This window comes from Anolis carolinensis, chromosome 3 (genome assembly GCF_035594765.1).
Source record: "Anolis carolinensis isolate JA03-04 chromosome 3, rAnoCar3.1.pri, whole genome shotgun sequence".
NCBI classification, from domain to species: Eukaryota; Metazoa; Chordata; class Lepidosauria; order Squamata; family Dactyloidae; genus Anolis; species Anolis carolinensis.
Window position 1 is genome coordinate 154,424,725 of NC_085843.1, and position 20,744 is coordinate 154,445,468.

General features: G+C 40.6%; 1 long non-coding RNA gene across 1 annotated transcript in view; it reads right to left on the minus strand.

The window, feature by feature from the left end:
- LOC134297617 (uncharacterized) overlaps positions 1-13,147 on the minus strand; it is a 39,422-nt gene extending 26,275 nt beyond the window's left edge. The window contains exon 1 of the long non-coding RNA XR_010004416.1: positions 12,726-13,147. This is a non-coding gene — a long non-coding RNA (uncharacterized LOC134297617). The remainder of the gene's footprint in view (positions 1-12,725) is intronic.
- Between the last annotated feature and the right edge of the window lie 7,597 nt (positions 13,148-20,744).

Consider the following 20,744-nt stretch of genomic DNA (forward strand, 5'->3'; position numbering starts at 1 on the left):
GCAGTGGTTGGCACCCCCACCCTGAGTATATAATCACAAACTCTAGACCAGGGGTCCCCAAACTTTTTAAGTGGAGGGCCGGTTCATGGCCCCTCAGACTGTTGAGGGGCCGAATTATCATTTGAAAAAAAAATACAAACAAATTCCTATGCACACCGCATGTGTCTTATTTGTAGTGCAAGAAAACCCCCAACAACAATTATTTATTTATTCATTTATTTATTTACTACATTGATACCCCACCCTCTCTCACCCCGAAGGGGACTAAGAGCGGCTTGCAAGTTTTATGTACTTACAATATATTATATTATTAGCATAGCACAATATTAGCATTATATATTACTATATTGTACTATACCACTGTACTGTAATATTATTAGTAATAGTACATTTAATATATAATATGCAATTAATATTATTATATTACACAATATTATTATATTGTATTATTATTATTAGCCACCCTGAGTCCCCTATTGGGTGAGAAGGGAGGGGTAGAAATACTGTAATAAATAAATATTATATTATATTGTATTATATTATAAGATTATTATCAATATTATATGTATACACAATCTATATCTATAAAAGGCTATTGGCATCACGGCGACTCACAAAACAACAAAACCCAACACCGCCCAAACTCTAAAATTGGCAACACAATCCATCATCCCTGCCTCCAGTAAGATACAACACAATCACACAAAAAACACAATCACAACACCAAAAAAAGGCCAAAACCCACAACAGGCAATGTACGCATGCGCGCGGAATATATGTGATTATTATTATTGGGTTCCTGAAAACCATCAAAATGAACAAAACCTGGCAGTCCCCATTTTAAAAAGTCTACAATCTGGACAGTAAATAAAAAACAACACTCTGAAAATAAGGGTACTCCAGACAGGAAACAACCAGAGCCAGCGAACACCTCCCAACAAAGGATTCCCCCAGGGAGGAAACAACCACGCTTTGAAGCTGCAAGCCCATTCAGTGCTAATCAAGGTGACTAATTACAACATTCATACTTGCCTCCACAAACAAAAACCCACTTAGGACAACACCACAGCAACGTGTGGCCGGGCACAGCTAGTATATTATATTATTCGGATTGCACAGTATTAGTAAATTAAAGAACAATACAATATTTAAAAATAAAAACAATTTTAACCAACATACTATGTAAAATCAGCATTTCAATGGGAAGTGTGGGCCTGCTTCTGGCCAATGAGATAGGCAAGCTAAGTAGGATTGTTGTTGTTGTGTCTTCAAGTCATTTTGGACTTTGGGCGAGCCTAAGTCTAAAACTGAGGGCGGGGGCCAGGTCAATGACCTTGGAGGGCCGCATCCGGCCCCCGGGCCTTAGTTTGGGGACCCCTGCTCTAGACCCTTGGCATCTTCGGCGAAATCAACTACTAAGGACTTAAAGAATTACATTTTAACAACAAGACGCCAGCCCATAAACATCCAGGGCTGGGTCCACTAGCCCGGCTGCAACCGGGCCCCAACTGGGCTGGTCTCCCTGGAACACAGCAGCCAAAACCTTGGCTCTATGAGACGCTCTCGCCTCCTCCCGTTTCACTTGCATAGCCTCTCGAGACAAATAAACCTGATTTGCAATTTCCAATATCCTTTCTAATGTCAGGTGGGCCAACCCCACCTCCTTCTGCAACTCTCTCCGTATGTCTGGCCAACATTGGCTGATGAAAACACTTTTCAACACTATCTTTCCATCGGCATGATCATTCCAATCCTTCATATCATAAGGAGAAAACTTCTCAAATGCTTCTCTAAGCCTCTCCAAAAATGCCACCGGACTTTCATCCTGCTCCTGTTCCATCTGGTAAATCCTTCTTACATTGGGAACTCTTGGAGTTCCTTTCTTCAAAGCACAAACAATTAACTTCTGGTACAATCTCAAAGAATCCCTACCATTTGCTGTATTTGGATCCCATCGAGGGTCTACTCTCACTGGGAACACTTTTTCCTGGTATACATCAACAGCATCTAAACTATTTGAGTTTGCATGTTCTCTCACAGCCTCTTGTCTACCTACTTGAGTCAACAACACTCTTTCTTCTGCGGTCAGCAACATTTCTATCAACTGCTTCAAATCCATCCAACTAGGATTATGTGTCAGAATGATACCTTCAACCAGATTTGCCATGCCCCTTGGATCTTCTGTCCAAGCGGGGCGGGCCGTTTTGATATTCAAAATATCAAGAGAGGTGAAGGGTTTATACTGAAACAGATTCCTAGTTCCAAACCTATGGTTCCCTTGATCATCTGGAGAGATGGGCACCAGCTGTGGTGGCTCAACTTCACTCAACTTTCCATACCTACGAGCCCTTCTCATTTGCTCCAATTCCTCAAGTGCCTGTGCTTTTGCTCCATTCAGATTCCATTCACTTTCTTCCGGGGGTAGGTATGGTCCGAGGCTAGAACCCATCACAGGCTCCCGCACAGGGACTCTAGCAGCTGCAGTGGGGTGGAATCTCCCCATTGCACCTCCCCCTTTAAGTGGTGACAGTGGAGGATAGAGGGCAGGTGTATATGGGCGAGCCGGCATAGGTTCATGGGCCGGATCCCCTGAATTTGGATAGGGGAGGTACTGCCTTCCCCATTTTTTTCCCATTGGGGTGTCAATTTCCCTTTGGGAATCACCTGAACCAACTCCTCTCTTCCTCTCGGTCATCACATCATCCTCATTCATGCATTCACATTCTCCCAACCATTCAGGCTGTTTTCGCACCACATCATACCAAGCTGAGATGTATTTGAACTGATTTGGATGCACGTCTGCAACAAATCTATAAACACTTAAAATCAGAACAGGATCGAGTGAACCTTTGGAAGGCCACTGGGGAGTGAGGGGAAATGAGACCCATTCTAACTCACATAACGCACGCAACTTATTTGGCCTCATTCCTTTCTCAGTAGTGTACTTCTTAAATTGCTCAAAATTATTTAACATACATTGGAGGGGGGTCATGGACCCTCCCGATTCTTTTGATTCTTTCCCACCCATGGTGGTATGTAAAAAAACCAATTTCCTAATGGAGTATGCCCCCGGACCGTGTTTGGATCACCCGTGCACGTCTTGTTACTAGGGTTTGCCTCCTAGACCCGATTGGATCTCCCTTTTCAGGTCTTTCCTAGAGCTCTTTTCTCCCTATGGGGTTCTCTTGGTTCCCAAGGGATTCCTACGGGACCTGGAACTATCTTTACAATTTAAAACTTCCCTCCCCGCAAAGCTTCTTCTTTCCCACCCACCGGGGTGTGAAAGATCAACCCAACAACAACAACAAGCGGTTCAAGAGGTATACTTGCCTAATTTTCGTCCCGTCCCGCGGCGGCCGCCTTTCCACGAGTGGTGGTTGTCTCACAACTTCTGTTTTGGAGGAGAGCACGCCTTCCCTTGCCTCGGGTGATGTGAAGGGAACCACCGGTCTTTACCTCTATTCAGAGGCCGTGGCCACGTCTCGGTGCGGACCGTACGCAGCACCCTGGAAGGGGAGGGAGCACGCCTTGCTCCCAAGAGCAACTCCGAGTGGACTTCAACAGAGTCTTGGCAAAACTACAAATCCCAAAATTCGAGCCCCACGTTGGGCGCCAGAAATGAAAGGGGTGATTTGGGAGTTCCCCCAAACACTTAAAATAAGAATGTCGGGTTCTTACCAAGCTGCTATGAGTTACCACTCGGAGTCCAAAGGTTGAGGACAAAAACACCTTTATTTGTAGCTACAGGTAGACGATGACCACACGTAGTGGTGGGGTCAGTAAAGATCGTCTCCCCCGACTCAAGCTCTGGGGTCCTTTTTATACCCTGGTTGTTTACAGATTTCTAGTTCCTCTTTCTGAACTAAATTTTACTGGAAATTCCCAGTTCAGTTTGTGGTGAGCTAGAATTTCCTGAGTTGTCAACAACTTCTAACCACAACTTTCGACAGGTGCAAGCAAAACACATGTAATTTATATATTGCATACATTTCTCAGAATCGGCTGACCACAACTGAATTCTTGCTTAAACATAAACACATGATGTCCTAAGACAGCAAGTTTGCAAACTTTATACTTATGGGGGACAGACTGATCCCTGGATTTTTAAAGCAGACAGGCATTCTAAAATGGAGTCACTTTGGCCAAGGCCAAGTGACCCCTTCAGCTGGAAGAACGTCAAGAGGAGTGGTGGTTCTCATGAAGCTCCTCCTTGACTTGAGTCTACTGGGAGGAGGCTGATAGTCATGCAGTGGGTGGCTTTCACAAAGTTTGACTTTATTTCTCTCACCGTTAGCAGCAACTTCCCGTCGCACATTGGGGGGGCAATGCCAGCTAGCTTATAGAGTTTATCAACAGGTGTAGGTTTAAGGCATCCTGTGATTATTCTACATGTTTCATTCAGTGCTATGTCCATCTGCTTCTCATGGACAGACTTGTGCCAGACAGGACAGGCATACTCAGCAGTTGAGAAAGACAAGGCCAGGGCTGATGTTCTTATTCATTGTGGGTCTGCACCCCATGCGCTGCCAGTAAGTTTCCGCAGGATGTTGTTGCGTGCAGCTACTTTGCGCTTGGTGTTCATGCAGTGTTTCCTATATGTTAGTGTTCGATCTAAGGTGACACCAAGATGTTTAGGATGGAAACAGTGTTCGAGCTCTTGGCCTTCCCAGGTAACTTTCAATTTCTTATTGGCTTCACGGTTACGTAGGTGGAAAGCACACACTTGTGTCTTGGCAGGGTTAGGCTTCAGGTGGTTCTCTTTGTAGTAGCTGGAGAGATCTTTCAAGGCAATAGTGTGTTGGCTTTCAACTGTTTCAAAATCTTTTGCTTGTGTTGTTAGGCCAAGGTCATCAGCATATATAAAGCTCTTTGTGAATGGTGGTTGTGGCTGATCGTTCGTGAAGATGTTAAACAAGGTCGGTGCAAAAATACTTCCTTGGGGTAAACCATTCAGGATCTACTTTTCCGATCCTGACACTCCACATAGAAGGTGCCGTTTTCCAGAAGGGTCTGGACAGTTTTTGTAAAGTCAAAGTCCCGGGTGGTATGGTAGACTTTATGCAGCATTTTTCTATGTTGCACCGTGTCATAGGCTGCTGTAAGGTCCACAAAAACTGTTCCCGTAATGCAGCCTTTCTCATAGTCTTCCTTGATATGCTCAGTCAGATGAAAAATTTGTCCTGTACAGTTTTGTTTTGTTTTTTGGATTAACAGAGCTCTATGTTGGATGACATGTAAGGATTATTCATTCTTGGCTTTTGACCTTTGTGGAACCTCCCCTTTTTTGCCTTCTGCCTAGACTTTTGTAATGGAAAAAATTACCTAGCATATGCCTGGGCTACCTTCAGATCTGTAAGCTACAGTTTGCTCATAACTGTAGCAAAATTAGCTGGAGGTTAAACTAGATATTTGCAATTTAGAGCCATGGCTTTAGCAAACCCCTTAAGCTGATTATAAACAGAAGATACTCTCCACCATTCCTGTTAACTAGTTCTAGTTCTTCTCCTCTGTAAGCTTAAATCCAAGATTTGAATGTTCATCGATCGTGGACGATAGTCTCAAATAATATGCCTATATGAATGGGCCATCACAGATTAATCATTCCCTTCTTCTTGGTTTTACAGTACTTTGATTTGGTTTTGTAGCTTTACCACCCTTTAGCATATGAGCACTGGCAATTGGAAAACAAGTTTAATTCACTAAAATCTTCAGTGGATGGAGTGTGCCTCTACACTGCAGATTGGTATTCTTTAGCTGCCATGAGTTAATGCTATGGAATCCCACGAGTTGTCATTTTATTTTGTATTGATTGAATTTTATCCTGCCTTTCTCCCACTATAGGGATTTCAGGTGGTTAACAATAAATATAACACAATACAAATTAAAATACAGTGTTCCCTCACTTTTCGCGGGGGTTAGGTTCTAAAACAACCAACAATAAGTGAAAATCCGTGAAGTAGGAACACTATATTTATTTTATTATTTATACATTATTTTAGTAGTTATACACTATTTTAAGTCTTTATCAACCAATCGTGTGTTGATAAATCGCCTCCTTTTCCTCCTGTTGCCGCTTGGGCTCCTTTTCTCTCCCTTTGGCTTCTCCTTCCTCTCTTCCTTAGGCTGTAAATTGTAATTTTTTATGATTTATAATATTCTTTCAGAGTTTATTTAAAAACCGCAAAACAGCGAATCTGCAAAAAACGAGCCGCGAAGTAGTGAGGGAACACTGTAATGCAAATGTAGTAAAATATGAGTATAACAAATTTAAAAACCTATATGTATAAGTTAGTCTTATTTATAAGTCACGTACAGGTTTGGGGCTATAAATTTGGATTTTGATGTGATTTGTGAATAAGTCAAGGGACATTCGGCAGAGAGGAGAAAGCACCAATGCGACTCAGTGCTAGCCGCCTGGGCCCATTTCCCAACCTAGGTATTTTTAAAAAGTGGCTCAACTACAGAGAGAGTAAAGAGAGTCGGTGCTTCTTTTAGGTTATCCCAGGATGGAGTAAGTTCTCGCCTTTTGCCACTCTACTTAGAGAAGGAAATGATTCCTTTTTTGAGAAGGATTAAGGCACAGAATTTACACTGACATATGGATAAGTCAACACAGATTTTGGGAGTTGATTTTTTTAACTCAAATTTCTAGACTTATACATGAGTAGAGTAAACCCTTTGTGTCATTAGACATAAAATATTAAAATACTTTCTAAAACTACACATCCATTCTAGAATCCTACTCACTCTGTCTCATATTATTCCTGGTGGCAAAGCTCTAGATGACATCTCCCAACAGTTTCATGTAGATGTTAAATAGCATAGAGGGCATGACTGAACAGCAAGAGACACCACAGTCCAAGGAATTGAATAAGAATCCCCCAGTACCACCTTCTGAGAAAACACTTCTAGGAAAAAAAATGGAGCCACTAAAGAATAGTAGCTCCAAACCCCATCCCAGAGAAGCAACTCAGAAGAATATCATGGTTAATAGTATCAAAAACCACTGAAAGGTCCAGCAGAACCAGCAGGGACACCCTCCCCCTGCAAATCTCTTGGGAAGACAGGCAGACAAATATCAGCATTCTGGAAAAAAACAAAGACCACCTTCATTGAAGCAATGATTCTCCACCATCAGATTTGCTGGATAGTTTATTTATTTATTTATTTACAGTATTTATATTCTGCCCTTCTCACCCCGAAGGGGACTCAGGGCGGATTACAATGAACACATATATGGCAAACATTCAATGCCAATAGACAAACAACATATATAGACAGACACAGAGGCATTTAACGTTTTTCTCCAGCTTCACGATTCCGGCCACAGGGGGAGCTGTTGTTTCACTGTCCAGTAGTGGTTGTACTTCCTCATTCCATTCCTCGTGTTTTGCTGGCAGTTTTATGATGTTGTAAATTAGTTAAATTAGCCTCCCGCATAAAGCGTACCTAAATTTCCCTAATTGACAGATGCAACTGTCTTTCGGGGCTGCATAGGTCAACAGCAAGCCGGGCTATTTAATGGTTGGGGGCTTAACCCGACCCGGGCTTTGAACTCATGACCTCTCGGTCAGTAGTGATTTATTGCAGCTGGTTACTAGCCAGCTGCGCCACAGCCCAGCCCATAGTCCAAATGTCTGGTCACCATCTCCCAAATGAAAAATGGGATGTCAGCGGACAACAAAAGAGATTTACAGATGTGCTTAAAGCTAACCTTGAAAAGTGTGGTAAAAACACTGAGAACTAGAAATCCCTGGCACTCAAGCACTCATCCAATTGGAGGTCAGCTGTTACCAAAGGTACTATAGATTTTGAAGAGGCACAAATAGATGGCAAAAAAGAGAAATTTGCCAAGAGGAAGGCACATCAAGCAAATCCTTGTTGTGACTCCTTCTGCCTGGAAATGTATGTTCTCAGTATGAAAGACTATGTAGACCCTGAATAGGTCTTCACAGTCACTTATGGACCTAGCACCAAGACTATACCTTTGGAAGGCAATCATACTCAGCCATGAGTGAGTGCCTCTGATGATGACTCCCACTGTTCCGTTCTCTGAGTAGGTTATTCACCAAGGTGACCAAAGCTGTCTCTATCACATAATGAGGCTTGACACTAGGATGAAATAGATCTAAATAATCTGCACAGTACCTTGCCCCAAAATGCAAGATTGGAGACTGGCCTATAGTTGTCAAGTACAGTAGATTTCAGGGAAGGTTTCTTTAGAAGTGGTCTTACAACAACCTTCTTGAGGCATGCTGGGACCTGTCTTGATTCAAGGAAGCATTAATCACTTCCCTTATCCACTCTGGTAGTTGTCCTCTGGTCTGTTAAATGAGCCAGGACAGGCAACAGAAGGAACATATGTAATGGTTTTCTCCGCACCAAGAATCCTGTCCACATCCTCAGGATGCATTAGTTGAAAAGTATTCGCCAACACTGGACAACAGGTGCCAAGAGTACAAGTTCTTTAGTCTTCTTTATCAAAGAGTGCTAATGCTTCAGCAAATCCCATTGAGCCATGGCACTCAAAGTGGTACCAAACTGCATTACGGTAATTCTGCAGAGTAGGTACACCCTGAGAGTAAGCTCTTAAAGTCTGATGGAAGAATATGAGATCCTGTACTGAATTAGCCTCCTGCCCAGTGTTCAGAACTACGTGAAAAACAGTTCTAAACTGTGGTTTACATGTTGCACAAGCCATGGTTTGTGTTTTAAGCTCAATTTGCCAAGTTATTATAAAAAGTAAAGGTAAAGGTTTTCCCCTGACGTTAAGTCCAGTCGTGACCGACTCTGGGGGTTGGTGCTCATCTCCATTTCTAAGCCGAAGAGCCAGCGTTGTCCATAGACACCTCCAAGGTCATGTGGCTGGCATGACTGCATGGAGCGCCGTTACCTTCCCGTCGGAGTGGTACCTATTGATCTACTCATATTTGCATGTTTTCAAACTGCTAGGTTGGCAAGAGCTGGGGCTAACAGCAGGCATTCATTCCGCTCCCGGGATTTGAACCTGGGACCTTTTGGTCTGCAAGTTCAGCAGCTCAGCGCTTTAATATTTATTTGTTATCTGATTGAACATTGTAGGGCCTGTGCCCATAGTTGCCATGTTCTAAATATGTGTACCAACTGGTCGCTGACCGTAATAAAGTGAACTTGACTTGACTAAATATGTGTAAGACTAGAAATACCATTTTAACAATTTGGATAGATCATGATTATGTACTTTATTCTTCACCTTGTGTAACATTAGTAACACGGAAGCATTCTTCCCCTGTAATGTTACTGTGTTACCTTTTCTTAGTGTGCTTTTGAAGGACCAGTGTTGTTTATATTGGAAATGCAAATGAATTGGTTCACTAATAGTGTTGTTATCAATTAAACATCATGAATTCATTACCTGTCCATGAAAAAGCCAAACTCACATTAATCCAACCACATTCATTGTTCAGCTATTTTATGCAAAATTCATAGCGTAGATTCCATTCCATAAACAATTCATAACATGAAAAATAGGTTCCACAAGAGGTGCATACCATCCATGTCGAGACCAGCTAGGTATACCCAAGCAAATTAAATGTAAACATGGAAAATTCCCTTTTTGTCCACATGAGTTTGATAATAAAACTTAAATAGCCTAATCTGGTGGGGCATGGCATTTTCTTAAAAATATGCAGCATTTACTTAGTCCATGGTGAAGGATAGGAAAATCAAGCAGTTCAGCTCAGAACTATAGAGAGAGGTTTCCCCTCCATCAATCAGTACCCAGGACAACACCTGAAACAGCCAAAGTGCTTCTTTTGGGCTGCGTTTATATAACTAGAAATCAGCCATCAATTCAGGATAGCCTAGCACACAATTTTATTCTATTTTCAAATGAATTGCAGTTCATGCTTTTTGCTGCATACCACAATCAGGAATCAATAGTCTCCAAACTGAATTCATACAGTATTACACCATCTCTGGAAAAATGGGTCACTGCTATTATCCTGATTTTGCAGGCAGAGGCTGAGGAAGGAGTGTCTTGTTTAAGGAAACCTTAAACAGAGCCCTGCCAGGTTTTGATCTCGATTCTTCTGGACTAATAATCAGTCTCGGAGCTACCCTACCCTACGCTAGCTCTGTTCTTTCTTTTCTGGTTTTGTTTTGGCTTTTTTTGGTGGGGAGAGTGTATCATTTTGCAAAACCTACCAAAAGTATTTTATTCTATGTGTTAACAGAATCAACACAATTCCTACACCCAGTGAGAACAAAGACAGGACAAATTTGATACAATCTTGTTTTCTTAATCATAGCCCTCTATTGACATTCAGGTGGTCTACTAGAGTCATATCTACTGATCTCACACAGAGCTCCTCTGTATGCAAAAAAATGAAATTTCAGAGTCCTGGTCCATTCATATAACATACCTCTCAGCATTTCACAGAAGAAAACTGGGTTTTGTCTACCCCAAAGCAGACCAAGTGCTTTCAGTACTTAAAGCATATCTCTTCCATCTCTACTCCCAGCCAGCTGTAGTGGCCAGGAGCTTTCATTGAGTTTTGTGTCAGTCTTGAAGGAGATACAGCAATATGGAAGGAGAGGTAATGATCTGATAGTTTGGAGCAGAACTAAGGTTTCTTTGCTATGCTGCACAACCTCAGCTACAGAATGGGATCTGTCTAGCAGAGACTACTAAGTGTCTTCCCAAATTACAGATCCTCGGATCTCATAGGATAGAAGCTATTACTGGTTACTATTCCCTGAAAGCTATATAGCGACCTGAATCCTATTCTTAGTCCCAACTACAGTAGATCCACTGATTCAATAGGATTCACCTATTGATAGACTTGTCTTTTAGTGGGACAGAGTGAACAGGCTACATGAGGCAAATTACCATATATACTCGAGTATAAGACGACCCGAATATAAGCCGAGGCACCTAATTTTACCACAAAAAAACTGAGAAAACATTGACTCCAGTATAAGCCGAGGGTGGTAAATTTCAGAAATAAAAACAGATACCAATAAAATTACATTAATTGAGGCATACGTACGTTAAATGTTTTTGAATATTTGCATAAAGCTCAAATTTAAGATAAGACTGTCCAACTCTGATCAAATCATTGTTCTCATCTTCTTCAATGTAAATGTGCTTATGTATCCTTTTAATAATAATAGAGTAAAATAATACATGTAATAATAATAATAATAATAATAATAATAATAATAATAATAATAATACAGTAGAGTCTCACTTATCCAACATAAATGGGCCGGCAGAATGTTGGATAAGTGAATATGTTGGATAATAAGGAGGCATTAAGGAAAAGCCTATTAAATATCAAATTAGGTTATGATTTTACAAATGAAACACCAAAACATCATGTTAGACAACAAATTTGACAGAAAAAGTAGTTCAATATGCAGTAATGCTATGTAGGAATTACTGTATTTATGAATTTAGCACCAAAATATCATGATATATTGAAAACATTGACTACAAAAATGCGTTGGATAATCCAGAACGTTGGATAAGCAAGTGTTGGATAAGTGAGACTCTATACTGTAATAAATACAGGAAAATAATACAAGTACAGTAGAATCTCACTTATCCAACATTCTGGATTATCCAACGCATTTTTGTAGTCACTGTTTTCAATACATCGTGATATTTTGGTGCTAAATTCGTAAATACAGTAATTACTACATAGCATTACTGCATATTGAACTACTTTTTCTGTCAAATTTGTTGTATAACATGATGTTTTGGTGCTTAATTTGTAAAATCATAATGTAATTTGATGTTTAATAGGCTTTTCCTTAATCCTTCCTTATGATCCAACATATTTGTTTATCCAACGTTCTGCTGGCCCGTTTATGTTGGATAAGTGAGACTGCACTGTAATAATAAATAGAGTAAAATAATAAATGAAATAATAATAAGATCAGAGTGAAATAATAAATGTAACAACAACAACAACAGAGTAAATTTCTGCCGCTTCTGGAATACAAAGTTCTGGAACACAACACACCAGACATCACAGTTGTGGAAAAGAAAAAGGTTTGGATCATTGATGTTGCCATCCCAGGTGACAGTCGCATTGACGAAAAACAACAGGAAAAACTCAGCCGCTATCAGGACCTCAAGATTGAACTTCAAAGACTCTGGCAGAAACCAGTGCAGGTGGTCCCGGTGGTGATCGACACACTGGGTGCCGTGCCAAAAGATCTCAGCCGGCATTTGGAAACAATAGACATTGACAAAATTACGATCTGCCAACTGCAAAAGGCCACCCTTCTGGGATCTGCGCGCATCATCCGAAAATACATCACACAGTCCTAGACACTTGGGAAGTGTTCAACTTGTGATTTTTTATACGAAATCCAGCATATCTATCTTGTTTGCTGTGTCATAATAAAATAATAGAGTAAAATAAATTTAATAGTAGCAACAATAATAGAGAAAAATAATAAATGTAATAATACCAATAATAATAGAGAAAAATAATAAATGTACCATATATTATCGAGTATAAGCTGACCCAAATATAAGCCAACCAGGACCCTCAGCCGAGTATAAGCCGAGGGGGGCTTTTTCAGTCTTAAAAAAATGGCTGAAAAACTTGGCTTATACTCAAGTATATACAGTATTTCGACTACCAGGAATGTTTCAATGAGTGTAATTTAAATGGCATTCATAGGGTTCAGATCATTGGTATACTATCTGAGCAGTATATATCTCACAATACCTGCCACAGGAAAAACACCAAGGAAAGGGTCTTCTTGCATTAAGGTTTGGTTTCTGTTCTTCCAAGAAAGAATCTGAGTCTAAATGGGCCTTTGGACTAATTCAACTGGGCTGTTTATCCATTCTTGTTCACATGAAGAATGAGAAAGCACAGCAGAAAAACCCTTGCAAATCTAAATTCTCCATGTGGACAAATTAAAACACAGTACTCAGCACTTGTAGCACTATAATTTCATTTTTCCTGCCTTGGCTGTATTGTGTGGAATTGTGAAAATTCTGATTTAAGGAAGGGCCATTCACAACTCTCAGGATTCCGTGTGATGTTGTCATGGCAATGAATGTGGAACTATGGTGCAATAATTGTGTAGTGTGACAAGGGCCCTTGGGAATATATTCTGTAAGTTGTGACCCTGCAAGGAAGGCTAAGTAAAACATGCCTATGTATACTAACTCACAAAAAAAATTCTGAAATACAATTATGTGTGCACTGAGCACTTCTATTCAGAAACACTGTGGCTAAAATTGTTGAACATAACTGATCTAAATCTTTGTTACCAATGAAGCCGGAAGTGTATTTATTAGGAGTGTTTGATGCAGACTTTTTAAAGAATTCTAACACAGACAAATTGTTTATTTATTTTATAACTGCGGCTAGAATGGTCTTCGTGAAATTTTGGAAGCAAGATTTAATCCCCACAAAAATACAAAGGCTAGACAAAATAAGAGAAATAAAAAAAATATGGACAAATTGACCTTTCTGTTAAAACAAAATAATGGAAAGGGAATGAAAGCGATGGATTGGACTAATTTTGAGGAATACTTTAAAAAGAACAAATAAAAGATATGACAATACTTAGGTATAGAAATGGAGGAAAAGAATGCGACTTTTTTTTTAAGAGAGAGAGAAAAAAGATAGGAAAATGGGTTTTTAACCTAGAGTTCCTATGAAGGGCAAAGGAAGAAGAATGGAAATCAAGCAACCTTGATCAGGTCATATAAGTGTTATTTATTTCTATAATTGTATTTTTACTTTGCTTAATAATGTGTTATTATGTTGCTATGTAATGTTTGTGTTGTTTTTATGATTGGAAACCGCCCTGAGTCCCATCCGGGAGATAGGGCGGTATATAAATCGTATTATTATTATTATTATTATTATTATTATTATTATTATTATTATTATTACCTTTTTTCTCCCTTTTTCTTTTTTAATTAGCTACACACTCTTTTTGGTTTTATTTCTTCTTTCACACTTCTATCCTATTTATAATTTGTTCTCACTCTTTCGCTGTATATATCACTTGAAATTTCAATTAAAAATATGTTTTTAAATAAATCTTTGTTACCAAATAGTTTTAAATAAGCTACTGATACTGTATCTTGCAATAGAAGAGTAATAATCTGTCCTTGTAAGGTTGCCGTAAGATTTTCTGTACACATTGAAAACACCTATATAATGTTCAGTTGAGGAAGGTGCATCGAAAAATTAACTAGAGCTGACGTCTAGTCTTATCAAGATTCTTCACACATCTCGTGATCCTTCTTATTGAAACCATAAAAGCTACCACCTCATTAAGCTTTGCAGGGCGCTCTTCTGTGCTGAGCAGAGAGTCCTCCTGCACTGGACTCTTAATAAGAGGTGTTTTTCCATCTAAAAAGGAAAACCGGGGGTTTTGTTTTCTTCTTCTCCAAGGACAAAATCAAAGGCAAAATCATATCTGGACCAAAGTCTGCTGTTCTTAAGTGGCGTGCTTATTTTATTTCATTTTGACTGGGCAAAGTTGATTGGACAAAGCAGATCTGTTCCTATATAATTGTCTGGCTCCTTTTCCTAGGTGGAAGCGGAAAGAAGTTACATTGAGGGGAAGGGAGAGTGAGGTCTCTCTATAGTATACAATATTTTGTCTTGTTTTTTTGTGCTCAGCTGGTCCAACACATTTATATATAGTAGAGTCTTACTTATCCAACATAAACGGGCCGGCAGAACATTGGATAAGCGAATATGTTGGATAATAAGGAGGCATTAAGGAAAAGCCTATTAAACATCAAATTAGGTTATGATTTTACAAATTAAGCACCAAAACATCATGCTATACAACAAATTTGACAGAAAAAGTAGTTCAATACGCAGTAATGCTATGTAGTAATTACTGTATTTACAAATTTAGCACCAAAATATCACGACGTATTGAAAACATTGACTACAAAAATGTGTTGGATAATCCAGAACGTTGGATAAGTGAGTGTTGGATGAGTGAGACTCTACTGTACTTGTGATAGAAAACCAAAAAAAACACATCATTTTCATGAGCTATTTAGTTCTTTCCCGTTCTCATATGTATATATCAGAGGGTTTATACGCAAGTCTAAAGAGTAGAACTGTCCCACAATAACCACCTTGATTCTCCCACAGAATGTCTCCTCCTAGAACAATTTTAATACCAAGTGACTTTTTTTTCTGACCAATGACCTCATCACATTGTCCTTCAGCCAGGGGACAGCAAGGGCATCCAAAGGCAGCGAGACAAATCCGGTGGGCAGTGGAGGAAACCGTTAGCCAACACCTCACATCACCCATCTCACCTCTTCCCCATCACACAAGGGAAACCATTACTGCCTGGCTTCCCCCTGCACTGTCCTCAGCTTGCCTAATGAGAACATGGGCAGCCACGCATGTTCTCAGGGCTCTGTCCTACAATGCTTCTAGGACAAAGCCAGGATGGATCCCTGCCAGAAGTTGCCCTGCGTCATGTGATGGGTTTTGGTGGGCTCCATCCTGGAAGCATCCTAGGATGAAGCCCAAGCCTCATATGATGTGGTCCTAAAAGTAAATCAAAGAAAAAGGTCAAGAAGTAATGGGCAATATGGAGGAAGAGAACAGGGCAGCCACCTCAGATAAATAATTTTGAGTACAATACCATGAAAGTACACCAAATTGTTAATCAATTAATTAGTTAATCTTGTGTTTTACTGCCAGAAAGAAAAGGAGTCACTTGGAAGACATTCTAATTGATTTAAAAAAAAAACCTCAGTTGCAACACCCCCTGGTCGTATCCAGGCTGAATTATACTTTTGGGCCAATCTGGTATGTCATATGGCCAATCTGCCCCAGATATTGGGCACACAGAAAGTCCCATGGCTGCTGCAGAGGTGGGAGGGATTTTATACTGCTCTTCATTTTTTAGCATCTCCAGCCATGACACAGGTCCTACCTGTCCACTGTCATGTGCTTCCCAAGCCTTGGAAACACAGGATGATAGTGGGCACAGTTGCAGCCCATTCCAACAGTGTTCCCACAGGTCCAAAGTTTGTGGGGGAGGGTTATTTCAATACTAAAAATTCTGGGCATGAAAAAAACACACCCCAAGATTCATCAAGACACTCCATGATATATTGTTTTTTCTTAATTATTAAAACATTTTTCAAGGCTCCAAAGTTGCAAAATGCCATAGTGCTAGAGTTTCTGGAACAGACCTAGCAGCAGCTGTACCCTAAACCTCTATCATACTAACCATTTTATAAAATGTATCAACTTGATGATTTTTATGTAACTTGTATCTTTTATGTACTGTGTCAGTTCTTAATCCAATTGTATCAAAATATATGTAAGAGGCAGCTACCTTTCCATGCCTCCAGTTTGCATACTCCTTGGGAAAGGAAATCACAGCTAGGGTCCCTCCAGCTATTTCCCAAACCAGATCAATATCAGAACCTGTCTGTGTATATGCAGATAGATGATCCTCTTCGTCAGTAGAATAAGTTCAGGAAGTTTGTTCATTTAACCTGAGGCTGAGAGTCTGCTGCTCCTGTGGAAAAGGGGGCTCTGCAGATATGAATGCATTAACTGTCTATGCAGACAGCCATGCCCTAGATTGTCTGGAATTACCACCTTTTTTTGGGTCTTGCACCTTTGTTTCACATGGAACTTGTCACTTGAATTAATCAGGGACATCAGCATATCCATGCCACCATTTCCTCCTGGATTGTGCCCTTCTAAGGAGCGTCCCTGTAATTGACTGGCTCTTTAAACTATCCAACTACCAGCTATCTGGCCACAAGAATCTTCTCCTGCAGGCTGTGACATCAAGGAAACCACCAGGCAATGCAGGCGTGGATCCTAGCCTGCCTCTCTTTTCAGCCAGTCAGGGGAAAGAGCAGGAAGTCTGAAGGCTGTCAGAACTGTATAAGACGTCATGTTTTCTTCTATAAATTTATGCTTTTATCTTTTGAAGGGCCTTGCTTGTACTTGCATCTTATTTGGCCAAATCATAATAAACCTCTGCAGCTGTGCCTTCAACTCAGTGTGCCTGTATGTTCTGGCAGCTCTGGTTTAGCGAAGATTTACTGGGCACAAACCTCTCTATCCACAGTCCTAAATGAAATAACTAGCTACAATTTGAAGAGACTGATTTATTTATTTATTTACAGTTTTTATATTCCGTCCTTCTCACCCTGAAGGGGACTCAGGGCGGATCACATTGTACACATATAAGGCAAACATTCAATGCCATATAAACATAGAACAGAGACAGAGACAGACGCAGAGGCAATTTAAACCTTCTCCAGCTTCCAGCTTCCTGAGGGTATGCTTGATTCCGGCCACAGGGGGAGCAGCTGCTTCATCATCCACTGCGACGGCAACTTCCTCATTCTAATGGCGGCTGGATGATTTTTATGGTGTTGTCAGAGGCTGGATGGCCATCTGTCGGGGGTGCTTTGAAGGCAATTTCCTGCTACTTGGCAGGGGGTTGGACTGGATGGCCCATGAGGTCTCTTCCAACTCTACTATTCTATGATTCTATGATTTGTAAATTAGCCTCCCCACATATAAGTGGTACCTACATTTCCTACTCGATAGATGCAACTATCATTCGGGTTGCTTAGGTCAACAACGAGCAGGGGCTATTTTTTATTTTAATTGTCGGGTGCTCACCCCAACACGGGCTGGCCTCAAACTCATGACCTCTTGGTCAGGGTGATTTATTGCACCTGGCTGCTAACTAGCCTGCACCACAGCCTTCCTTCTGCTCCCATTTCCCAGAGCTGCACCCCTCTTGGGTTTTGGATTCTTCAAAGCCTTTCAGTGTTAAGGTTATACTACCCTTTGCCTCTTCCCAAATTATCAATGGACTGTAAATAGCAACAAACATTACATGCCATCTAGTTTGTCCCTAATATAAGGCAAAATAAATGAGGAGCTGAAACAAAGGGGAGCTAGATAAATGCCTGTGCCCTTTTCTCATTCTGCACTTCTCAAGGGCATGGACAATCTGCCACCTCACCTTATCTTGACTTCGGGCTACCTCTATTTTCTGTTCCTTAGTTAAAATTTTATTTTAAGGGCAAACCCAGTACTAGTTATGTGACCCTCGGGAACTGAAAAGGAAAGAGAGGCAAGGAGGAGGAGACATCACTGAAGTGAATAAGAGACAAAAGTGGCTCTCTGAGTTGGAGGAGGAGGCCTTGTCAAATTGCTGCTGTGGAAACCACCAAGAGCAAGGAGGACAAAGCTTTGTCACATTATCATTGAAAAGCCATTAGAAATCTGGTGGGCACCTCCTCCTGCACAGATTGCAAACTCCTCTCTTAAGACACACAAACAACTTCATGTGAGGGCTTTTACTCTCTCATAATGATGGAAATGAACTGGAAAGGAGATGGGTGGAGCACAAGGCAGGCAGTCTGGAGAGGGCTTTAAAAAAGGAGTTTACCCCTTCTGAGGTTTTCCTTCTTCTTTTTCTTTTTACAAAGTTTTATTCATGAGTTGTTAACCATTTTGTTTAGCAAATCGGTTTATCCCAGTGACCTTTCCTTTGCTTTAATTTTCAAGATGGCAGATGGCACTAAAAATACACCCCCAGCCCCTTTTTCTCCTTGCAAAGTGCAGCCCCCAAAGCCAGCCTGTTTGTTTAGTCTCTCTGGACACGCATCAACATGCCAAGCACAGCTTTGCAATGACAAAATAGTCCAGAAGACAGGGAGAAAGAAAAACCTCAGACATGGGGCACTGCTTTTCTTTTCCAGTGTTTGTGGCCTTTTTCATGTCACTGTTTGCAAACAGGCAGCAGTATTTGCACACGACCAGTTTTCCAAAGAAATTTTGCCATCATTTATCCTTTCAACAATGAGATCCCAATATTTCAGAAATGCTAAGTAGTATCTGTGTGTACGGCATCAACAACAAAAACCAGATGAAGGATGCGAGATCAAGTATTATAATAAACAGTCTATTGTCCTGCAAATGAGTGAAAGAAACATACAAATAAGAAAAGGCCGTGGGAGGAGGGAAGGATTTTGTGTTTTTAAGACCTTGGTCAACCAACAAACAGCAGTGCTTAATGCCATCTGCTCCAATACTGTAGGTGAGGGGGACAATCTCCTGTTTATGGTTTTATCCCAGTTTCCCACATATACTCAGAAAACAATATTCTAGATTTACATTCTCACAATCTTTGCAGTTAAGTATTAGGGACAGCTGTTTCAGAGTAACATATTTCCTTGCCACTGACGTTAAAGTGTTCTGTTATTATTATGTTTACTGGCAGTTGTTTGGTCGTTGGCAAAATTCCTGCAGAGTTCTGTGAAACTTGCTGATATTGCTTATCCTGCATTTGTTACAACCTACACGTTAAAATATTCAAGCTTTGCTTATTACAAGCAAAACAGCATACAGTGCCATTTTTATTTGTATTGCACTTTGATTTGATTTGGACTCTAGAAATTATTATTACTAGGTAAGCAATGCAGCAAGCAAATGGGGGACCGGGAAGTTGTTTAAAGCAATAGTTTGCTACTTAAAACTGATGCAATGTGGTTAAAGTCTTCTCCTTTGCCACAATTATCTGTAATTTCTAACACTAATAAATTGGGGCTATAGTTCAAGTCATACCTACTTAAGAAAAAGTCCCATTGAACTGAGTGGTGCATACATCTAAACCCGTGGTTACCAACCTTTTTTTGAACTGGGTCCACTTTGACCAGGACCCACTTTGACCAAGGACCACTTGACTGGGGACCACTTTGACCAGAGACCACTCTCCAACATTAGTACTAAAAGGGTTACAAATCAGTTTTTGGTCAACTTTAGATTCGGTTTGGTTATTTGGGGTGCTGATTCAGAAAATTGCATTGGATAGACCACATTAGCTCTAGTTTCTGATACAGAACATATGCCATCCAGTAGTCGGGGCCGGGCTGTGGCGCAGGCTGGTGAGCAGCCTGCTGCAATAAATCACTCTGACCATGAGGTCATGAGTTTGAAGCCAGCCCATGGTGGGGTGAGCACCCATCAATTAAAAAATAAAAAATAGCCCCTGCTCGTTGCTGACCTAGCAACCTGAAAGATAGTTGCATCTATCAAGTAGGAAATAAGGTACCACTTATAAAATGGTGAGGCAAATTTAACTAATTTACGACGTTGGAATGAGGAAGTGCCATCACAGTGGATGATGAAGCAGCTGCTCACCCCTGTAGCCAGAATCGAACATCCCCTCAGGAAAAGGTTAAATTGCCTCTGCGTCTGTCTCTGTCTTGGTTCTATGTGTATATGGGCATTGAATGTTTGCCCTATATGTATATAATGTGATCCACCCTGAGTCCCCTTCGGGGTGAGAAGGGCGGAATATAAATACTGTAAATAAATAATAGTCGCCATCTGCTTGCCCAAAGAAGACCATATTTAATAATCTAGAGCTATTGTGCAATAGTCAGCTCTGGGGAAAGGAGCAAAAATAAAAAATAAAAAGAAGGTTCGCGGACCAGATTTTCATTCTTGTGGCCCACTATTGGGCCGTGGCCTATAGGTTGAGAACCACTGGTCTAAGCAGACATATATAGGGCTGTATGGTTTAAGTGCATAGAAATCATAACTTTTAGCATTTCACAAATGAAAACCAGAATGCATAACAATATAACAGTGTGTTAAAGATGGTAAATAATAATAATAACAGAGAATATACAATATAGGAGAATATGCAGCAGTTTGCTTATGGCTGAGCCTATTGGGAAGGGCAACATTCTA